We start from the raw sequence: 10474 nt of genomic DNA, 5'->3' as shown, positions 1-10474 counted from the left end.
GAATCACTGGAGAAGCTCAACATCAGCTGTGAAAAAAACTAGGCCAGGTGATGATTATAGAACAGTCCATCAACTACTCATACGCAAGTTCAAACTGAAGTTAAAGAAAATAATATCAAATCCACAAGAACCAAAATTTGACCTCAAGTCTATCCCACCAGAATCTAAAAACCATCTCAGAAACAGGCTTGAGTCCTTGAATGTCAATGAAGGAAGACCAGATGAACTGTGGGAGGATATCAAGAAATCATCTGTGAAGAATGCAAACAGTCCTTACAAAGATGAAGGAGGAAGAAAAGAACAAGACAGATATCAGAAAATACTCTTAATATTGTACTAGAGAGCTGAGAACTTGAAGCCAAAGCAAGGGGAAGAGATCAAGAAGTTAAGGAGCTGGACAGATTTCAAAAGGCAGCTCGGACTGATAAAGCAAAGTATTGTAATGAAATGTGCAAAGAGCTGGAGCCAGAAAATCAAAAAGGAAGAACTTGTTCAGCATTTCTTAAGCTGAAGAAACTGAAGAACAAGTTTAAGCCTTGAGTTGCATTACTTAAGGATGCTAAAGGCAGAATGCTGAATGACTCAGGAAGAATCAAAAGAAGACACAGAAGGGGTGCACAGAGTCATTATACCAAAAAGAATTGAATGACACAAAATAATGTCATGAAACAGCACATGAGCAAGAGGCAATGATGACGAACGAGGGCATTCAAGCTGCTCTGAAAGAATTGGCAAAAAACAAAGCCCCAGGAAATGATGGGATACCAATTGCCATATTTTAGCACACAGATGCTACTTTGTACACACTCACTAGATTATGCCAAGAAATCTGGAGGACTAGTTAGCCAACTAACTGGCAAAGATCTGTATTTATTCCCATTCCAAAAAAAAAATAGATGACCTAACAGAGTGTGGAAATTAGTGAACAATATCACTAATGTCATATGCAAGGTAGGCCCTGCTGAAGATTATCCATAAACAACTGGTACAATACATCGAAAGAGAACTTCCAGATGTGCAAGCTGGGTTTAGAAGAGGTCGTGACACTAGAGACATCATAGCCAATGTTAGATACATCTTTGCAAAAATCAGAGAGTACCAGAGGAATGTCTATCTGTGTTTCATTGACTATGCAAAGGCATTTGACTGTGTGAATCACAGCAAATTGTGACTAACTCTGAGAAGAATGGGAATTCCAGAACATTAAATTATGCTCATGCAAAACCTGTACTTGGAACAGAAAACAGACATTAAAACAAAAGAGGAAAACACTGCCCAATTCAGGATCAGGAAAGGTGTACATAAGGGATGCATTTTATCTCCATACCTTTTCAATCTATGTGCAGAACAGATCATTTGGGAGGCTTGATTTTATGAGGAAGAATGTGGCATCAGGTTTGAAGGAATACTCATCAACAATATGCATTATTCAGAGGAAAGAGCCTTGTTTAATGAAACTAAGGAGGACATGAAGTGTTGTTTTAAAGGTCAAGAACTATAGTCTTTAATATGGATTGAAGCTCAACATCAAGAAAATTAATATTCTCACTACTGGGTCAATTGGCAGCTTCAGGCAGACGAAGAAGAGGTTGAGATTGTTAACAACATTAGCTTGTTTGGTTCCATAATCAACACTACTGAGACCAGCAGTCATCAATAACACAAAAGGCGAACTGCATTGAGAAAGTCCACTGTCAGTGACATCATTAGAATATTGAAGAGCAACTATGTCAGTCTGGAGACTAAGTGTTCCTAATACAGGCCATGGGATTTGGAACTACTTTCTATGCATCAGAGAGCTGGACAATAACTAAACATGATAGAAAGAGGATGAATGACTTTGAGTTGTGGTGCTGCAAGTGAGTATTGAACATACTGGTGTCTGACAGGAGAACAAAACGTCTGTACTAGTGAGAGTAAAACCAAGCTGCCCCCGAAGACAAAGACTTTGAAGCTCCATCTCGCATACTTTGGACATATGGCCAGGAGGGACCAGTCCTTGGAGAAAAACATCTTGCTTTGGAGGATGGAGGGACAGAGCAGGAAAGGAAAACCCTGGATGAGAAAGATTGACTCAGTAACTGAAGGAATGGGTTTAGGTCTATTAGAGACAGTGAGATTGCCTCAGGAAAGGGCAAGTTCAGAGGTAATGTGCATAAGGCTACTTACTAAGAGTCATAGGAGACTTGATGGCACATAACAACAACTAAAGGCTGTGGGCTTAACTTTTTGTTCTTTTTTTCTGTTTGATAGTGGTGTTATCATTTTTTTCTCCTTTTTTTTATATTTTTGCCTATTGATATTAACTGCCCCTAAGAACTACCTTAGCTGTATCCAAGAGGTTTTGATGTGTTCTATTTTCATTTGTTTTGAGGAACTTTTTTCCATCCAGTAGTGTTTAAGCAAGGTATTAGTTTCTAATTTTTTTAATCTTTTATCCTTTTGTTATTAATTTCTAATTTTATATGTCATTGTGGTCTGAAAAGATACTGTACTATTTCAATGGGTTGGGTTTTTTTTTTTTTTTATTTTTGGGCTTTGCTTTGTACATGCAGGATGTACCATGTGCATTTGAGAAAAAAGTAAATTGAGTTTTATTTGGGTGAATTGCTTAGCTGGTGCTGAGAGTTTTGATTGAGGAACCAAGCAAGCTGAAATTGTCAACAATCTCAATCTCTATTGTGAAGCTGACAATTGGTCCAGTGACAAGAATCTTCTTTATGATACTAAAGATAAGTTGCAGATTAATTGTTGCCAGCGTTTAGTTTTCCAGTGGCAGTCTTTCTTGATAGTCATATATATGTGGCTCTGTTCCCTGTTTCCTGTGGCAAGCTTCTCATCTGATTGTTCTTTGACGACCAAGGAGCTGGGGTCTTTTTCCTTGTCCCATTGTAGTAGGCCTGCTCCTTTTTCCTGTCTTATAGTTTGATGTTGCTGGGGCTGGTTCCCCCTTGGGGGGGGGATGGGGGGGGGACAAAGTTCCAGGAGTGCTACCTGGAATATATTGCTCAGGAAAAAGGCCTAGGATAGTGGCAAAGTCCCATAAGTACAGCCTTCAATTCTTAGTAAGTTCTAATGTTCGACCCACATACCTGTCTTCTCTCCCACCAAGGATTTCTGAAGCAAAGACTCAGGGAAGCAACAGGTTCCCAACAGTGCCGTTTCCAAATCTCAGTAGTTGGTAATGACTGGATAGTTGTCCTTTCTGAATATATTTTTTTCACTTGTTATTATTGTTGATTGTCTTCTAGTCAAGCACGACTCATAGCAATCCTATGAACAAAAGGTCTGAAACACTTCTATAACTATTGACTTTTATCAAAGTTCATAGAGTTTCCGGAGGCCTGTTGTTTAGGAAGTGGATGCCACTCCTGCTTGCTCACATAAAATCTTTGCTTTCTAAAAAAAAAAAAAAAAAAAATCTTTGCTTTCTTGAGGAATGACCTTTAATAAGTGATATCAGAAATAAGGCTTAACTAATAGCTTGTGTTCATCCTCAGTTTCTCAACAATCTCAGCAGTCATTGAGTGACTCCAACTCACAGCAACTCTATGTACAACAATATAGCCTTTCCCAGTTTTGTGCCACCCTCATAATCTCTGTCTCACTTAAGCCCATTGTTGTAGTATCTATGCCAATCTATCTCATTAAAGGTCTTCCTTTCTTTAATTGACGCTCTACATTTCCTAGTTTCATGTTTCTTTCCAAACAGTTCTCCAGTGGAACCTTTCTGGCTGCACTTCTTCCAACAGGGATTTATTTGTTCTGTTGACAATCCATAGTGTATTCAATGATCTTTGCCAATGCTATAATTTAAAGATATCAGTTATTTTTATGTTTTACTTATTCATTCTCTATCTTTCACATGTGTATATAGCAATTGAAAATGCCATGGCTTGGATCAGATACTCTTTGAAAAGGGGTAACTGGCAAAAGTTGCCCTGCCTCTACTCTGTCTTCTTTACCTCTACCTGCCTATCCTTAATCAGACAACAGTCATATATGATTTGTCCTGTTTTTTTTTTTAGGTTTATTTAAAGGTTTATTGATCTGTTTCATTAGAATAACGTATTGTTCATAATTAGAAGTTTGCACAGAATATCTAACACAGTTTATTTGATGATTATGTCAAACCATGTCCAGAAAAAAGTTGCTTATAACTTTAGAAATGGTTCCTCTAAGCTGTTCATAGCATAAACTTCCAGTTCACACAATATGAAAGTCTGCGGTTAGAAAAATGCTGACGAGCAACAATGTGAGTGTGGAGACTAAGGTGCACCTGATATAGGCCATGGTCTTTGCAATCATTTGCTATGCATCAGAGAGCTGGACAATGACTAGGGAGGATAGAAGGAGAATTGATGCCTTTGAGCTGTGGTGTTGGAGAAGAGTATTGAATACCATGGTCTGCTAAGAAAACAAACAAGTTTACCATGGAGAAGGTAAAGCCAGGCTGCTCCTTAGAGGAGCATCATCTGACTTACTTAAAAGCTTCATCTGACATACTTTGTACATGTTGTAAGGAGGGACCAGTCCTTGAAGACAGACGTCATGCTTGGGAGTCACTGGGGTAATGGGGATAGGTGTGTTGGAGATGGTGAGATTGTCACAGGACAAAGCAGAGTTTATGGCTGTTGTACATAGGGTCGCTATGAGTCCCAGGCGACTCGATGGCACATAACAACAACAACATGCTCCATATATATGTGATCTGGAAACATTAGACATACACTACAGAATCCTCCTTTAATAGAAGTGTATATAAACTAAAATACATTAGAATTTATATTTTTATAATTAGCTTTGTGATAATTTTTTTGTTGAAAATAAGTATCTAGAAGTTTATACAGGTTTTGCATAATTGGGCAACAAGGTACCTCATTTCTAGACCTACTCTGACATAATTAATTCTCTAACTAGAATTAGACATATAAACAAGCCTGGGCTTCATTTTTCCTTTGATTGCAGTAGGGGTTTTGCAAACTTTTAACTTTCCTCCTTATTCTAAAGATTTTATGGTATCCACAATTCCTTTACTAGAAATTTATTGATAATTGTGCCAGATGAGGTACCCTTCTTCCTTCTATTCCACTTATGTGGAAATACAGATTTAACAAGGGGCAATGTCAGTGCTATGAAAAGCATATTATATGGTATGTTGACAAAAAGATCATTTCTAAAAACCACATGATGTGTGTGAAATGGACACATGCAGTGCAAAAATATTTTTTTTCTTTCTTCTCATGTGACCTTTGAAAATTAGAAGTATTATTTATAGAACCCACTCCCCTAAATGTCACTTATGTGCAAAACATTCTTAACCTTTGCAGATGCATGGCATGGATTTCAGAATGTGACTTTGAAAATTAATTAATAAAGACAACAAAGATATTTAGCCAAGCAATTTAAAAAGAAAAATTTCTGAAAAACTTTTAAAAGCAACCAGATAAACAGTCTAATAAACGAAAAATGTCAGGTTGACAGTAGAGCAGACTCCCTCCTCTTATTCCTTTAACTAAGCATTGCAGTCTGGTTATTGTCTGATAAGAGAGTCTGTTCTCTCATAATTCTCATATTGCTTTATATTTTTAAAAGCAACCTAAGATCTGGTGGCCTAGTGGTAAAAAGCTGTGCTGAAATCCCAAAGGCATGTGGATTGAACTCACCACCTGCTCTACTGGAGAAGGATGGGCCATCTCCATCACTATGATGTACTATCTCTGAAAATCTGCTGAAGGGTCAGCTATCATTCGGTTCTGACTTGATTGTTGTGTACACAACAACAATAACAATGTTTGCATGCTCTGGCCCTATAAACCACTGAATTATAAATCTTGCAATAATCTCACACAGTTGGAAGAAAAGAGTGAATTCATTTCACTACTGTTTAAATTTTCACAGTGGAATTATTGTGGGCCACTATTATGTCTTGGAAACCAGGTCTTTATATACACAGTGACTTTTCCTTTCAAAGCTTTGGGCTACATTCTGAAGAACTTGTGTTGTTGTTGTTATGTGCCGTCGAGTCGCCTGCGACTCATAGCGACCCTATGTGAGTATAAAATGAATTTTACACTTTTTCAAACCACTCATGCAAGTCCTTTTAAGCCTTATGCCATTAACGTTAGTAACAAGAAAAAGGTACTCAAAGATCAAGAGTTTCAACAACTGATTTTTCTCCTGCTCATACTGCAAGACTCGGTGCATTCATACAGCTCTAAATTTAGGAAACCACAGCTCAATTTTTCTTTGCTTTTCACATAAACCCCCCAGTTATTTTCTGTTCCTCCCCTTTTTTCCTAGCCTCATTTTTTCCCTTTGGTTCATTGGTGTGTTGTCGTAAATGTTTTTCATTCTCAACTGCAAAAATATATCAGACCAGTAGAGACTTCCACCATATTTGTTCTATCAATTTTAACTTTTCTTTGTTAGAATCCTTTCATTATTTACAGAACACTAACACCTTGTATTAGATATTCACTGATGGGGAAAAAATCTCCATCACTTAATATTACAGTTTTTAACAGTACTTTTTAATGTCATAAAGAAGGACGATATGAAAAAATATTTTAAAAGAACATGAAAACTGAAGTGAACAATATTAAGCCCACAACAGGCAAGTATTCATGGCTTCTTATTTTTCTATTTCTGTGGAGAATAGACTCAGGCATGAAGAAATATTTACTATGCAGGTGATTTCGAAGTTTTATTAACATCCCAATGCTAAACATCAGTAAAACTCTGTGCCAAGATTTTAATGCTGCTTCTAAACAATAACATTATTCACAGATGATTTTGAAAGCTGTACCCCAGAATATAATTTAAATAGCACAATTGTGTGTAAGTAATATACTATTCTCAAGCTAACATGTTACTGGACTATAGACCTTAAATAATAAAGAAATAAAATCAGACTACTTTGTAAATTGAAAGAAACAGAGTTATTGGCAAATAAAAAAAAGGTATAGATATATTGAAGAATAAGAAAAAGGAAAAATAAAATACCTCATTGTCATAAAGTGCGAACTGACTTATAGTTGATTCCCCAGTAGGTTTTCTCGGGCAATAAATTGCCCCTGAGAAGATTACCCATTTTCTTTCCCATGAAGAAGCTGATGGATTTGAACTGCCAGAGAAGCTTTGCCTCTGGGCTTTCAGTGCAATTCCCTACAGACTAGGCCATTAGAGCTCCCCAAGAAATCCGAAACTAGTTATGATCTATTAGATGTGAACTCTACTGCATTCAACTGAGAATAAGAAAGGTAAAGTTTTTAGAAAATTGTGCAGGAAGAGAACACGACACACAGGACCTGGGATAAACAAAATCTCAGAGTTTTGCTAGGCCTGTTTTTGAGGAGCAAAGGAAGATATGATATTTGAACATAATTTCTTCAGCCAGATAACTGTAACTCTCTCTTCTGCATGTGCACACAACTTCAAGATGGAATCTGCTGGAAGGAAGTCTGGAAGGAAGTCTACAAATGTTGCTATATGTGTAAGTAACTCTGGCCTCTGCTTTGAGTCCCACCACCTCTTTGAACCACCACCTTAGGTCACTGCTGAATCAGCTGAGCCCTTGCTGTGCATACTGTGACCCAGTTGCATCCAGTCTTGTTTTTCCTCTGAAAAACACCTTTGTTCTCAGTTTCTAAGATGGTAAGACAATGTTCTTCTAAAGTCAAGCCTTTGATGTTTCTCATAACTTTATGTTTTAATAAAAGATATGTTAATAAGTTAACATAGCAAGATGCTGATGCTAGAATCTGTGGATGCGTAAAATCAGGTTCCTTTTATTTTTTTTTTTGTTATATTTTCCTAGTTGCTTACATCATGTAAACTGGTTCTTTTGTCTTTATCCTTAGTTTCCTAATTCCCTAGATCATGTAAGCAGTTTCTTTAAACTTTTCTTTTTGGTTTCCTAGTTTCCTAGGAGGAAGCTCTGGTGGCTTAGTGGTTAAGGTTTGCACTGCAGGCCCCAAACCCCCCTGTTTGAATTCACTAGTTGTCCTGCGGGAAAAGGTGATGATTTATTGTCTCTGAAATCTGCTCACATGCAATTTATTGTCTCTGAAAACCCACTGATGTGTCAGCTATGAATTGATTCCAACTTGATGATACATAACAGCAACAGATGCCTAGATCAATCGAGTTAAAAGAATAATTACTTAAAATCTACAAATATCTACAGCTGTGCAACCAAACGTATGAAGAGGTGTTAAATAAAATATAACTGACCTAAATAAATCAGGAAAGCTGTATTTCAGGTTAGTATAGTTCTCCATAAAGCAACTGACAGACTTGATCAACTGTGATCGTCCATCAAAGGGAGTCTCTTCCTTGACGTGGCTATGGTGTTACCGCACCGCATGTCTTCCATTGTAATTGTGATAAAAGTGTCACACCATTCTGGTAATCTAATGGGAGATTGATGAGTTTTGAAGTGCTGTGGATAACATCACAGTTTAAGTTAAATTTCTCTGTGTATTGGCAACTTTTGTACCGCGGTCACTTTTGGTTGCTGTGAGGCTGAACCCTGTGACATGGATGTGTCAAATGCGTTAATGGTTGGCTGCTCAATGTGGACAGAAAGTGGGGTAGTACTCCCCGATTAAAACAAGCTCGGAAGGAGGAGTGGCATCCATTTCCATAATAGCTTGGCTCTGGAAACCCTATGAACCTGGAGAGAGGATGAAAGGCACCCAAGCGTCGAGGACTCTCCTTCATAGGGTCGCTATGAGTCGCCTGCGACTTGACGGCACTTAACAACAACAACATAGCTTTCCATATTTATTTAATCTGTACGTTAAGAAAATCATTCCAGAAGCTGGACTTTATAAAGAAGAATGAGACATCAGGATAGGAGAAAAACTCATCAACAGCCTTTGTCATGCAGCAGACACAACTTTCCCCGCTGAAAGTGAAAAAGGATTTGATCTATTTCCTATGTCACATCAAAGACTCAGCCTTCTTATAGATCTCATCTATAATTACATCAAGAAGACAAAGATCCTCACCATGGACAGACAAGTAACATCATGATAGATGGAGAAAATATTGAAATTGTCAATGATATCACCTTACTTGGTTCCAAGAACACCCTTGGTGCCAGATCAGGAGATCAGGAGGCAAATTATATTAGACAATCCACTATCAGGAACCTTTCTAAAATACTGAGGAGCAATGATGTTAATTTGAAAACTAAAGTGTGTCTAAATCAGGCAAATGTCTTTTCAATCACTTTTTATGTATCTTGTCATGAGAGCTAGACAATTAATAAAGATAACAGACTAACTGATTGATGCCTTTGAGTTTATATATTGGAGAAGAGTAGTGAATATTTCATGGACTGCCAAAAGAAGAAAAAGTTAAGTCTTAGGAAAAGTGCAGTCAGAATGCTCCTTGGAGGCAAAAATGGTGAAGCTTCTTTTCACATACATGGGCATGTTGCTAAAAGAGGCTAATCCTTGGAAAGGAACATCATGCTTGGAAAGGTGGATGATTAGTGAGAGAAAGGAAGACCCTCAATGAGATGGTGATTGCAGCAATGGGCTCAAATGTATCAGAGATGATGATGATGGCATAAAATAGGACAAACTTTAAATCTGTTATCCATAGCTAAGAGTTGTATTTTTTTTTTTCAGTTTGAAAGACACAGTTTATCTTTCTATAAATAGATTAGGAGAAAATGAAGAACACACTGGTAGCAGGAAGAAGCAGAAGTCTTCTTAAGTCTGTCTTTTGATGAGATATTCAGTTACTGTGCATTTCCATAGTTTTTCCATGGCAGAACGTATGGCAGAGACTTGGGAACTTGCATGCCTGAAGCCAGGTTACTCTTATGTTCTGTAACTATGCTGGTTGCAGGGCTGTTGTTGCCACAGTAGTTGGCTGTACCCCAGACAAATGGGGTACTGGTCTGTTCCCACAAATCTTTATCCCAGTCTTCATCACAAGGAGGACACTGACATGTGCTCTCAGTGAGAGTCTCTTGTCCAAGGTTCCTTGTCTGATTGACAACATCCTGCTCAATACAACTCTTGTCATCACAGCTTGAGATATGATGACTGATTTCGGCCCGAGGAACCTGGTGGCGAGCATTGAAGGGACAGGTGGCTAATTTGTTTGCGACATCAGGATGATTCTTTCTGCACTTGATAAGATGATAAGGAAGCTGGCAGGCCCTGATCTGGTGGTTTTTATCATAGGGGCACTGTAAAAGCTTTTCAGGGTCCAGGGAATCAATGTAAGTTTCTTCCATGTTGGAAATGAAGGAGTAGAATCTTTTTCCTGTGATGCTTTCCCTTCTCTCCCCTCAAAGTTCCTATGCTGGTCCACACACTGTCGCCACAATTGCCTCCACCCCACAGCGGCGCCCCAGCAACTAAGAGTTGTATTAACAGCACCTAACAATAGCAACAACTATAGATGCTATAGCTGGTGAAGTGGATTGAATCTTGATATTTTGTAAAGCGAA

General features: G+C 38.0%; 1 pseudogene; it reads right to left on the bottom strand.

Annotated features, from left to right (window-relative positions):
• Nucleotides 1-9754: 9754 nt before the first annotated feature.
• On the bottom strand, nt 9755-10258 carry LOC102863268 (annotated as a pseudogene).
• Nucleotides 10259-10474: the final 216 nt, after the last annotated feature.

The sequence above is a fragment of the Elephantulus edwardii genome, unplaced genomic scaffold, assembly GCF_000299155.1.
Source record: "Elephantulus edwardii isolate Elephantulus edwardi_28Jun2011 unplaced genomic scaffold, EleEdw1.0 scaffold00119, whole genome shotgun sequence".
Lineage (NCBI taxonomy): Eukaryota > Metazoa > Chordata > Mammalia > Macroscelidea > Macroscelididae > Elephantulus > Elephantulus edwardii.
This window is presented reverse-complemented; position numbering and strand designations above follow the sequence as displayed.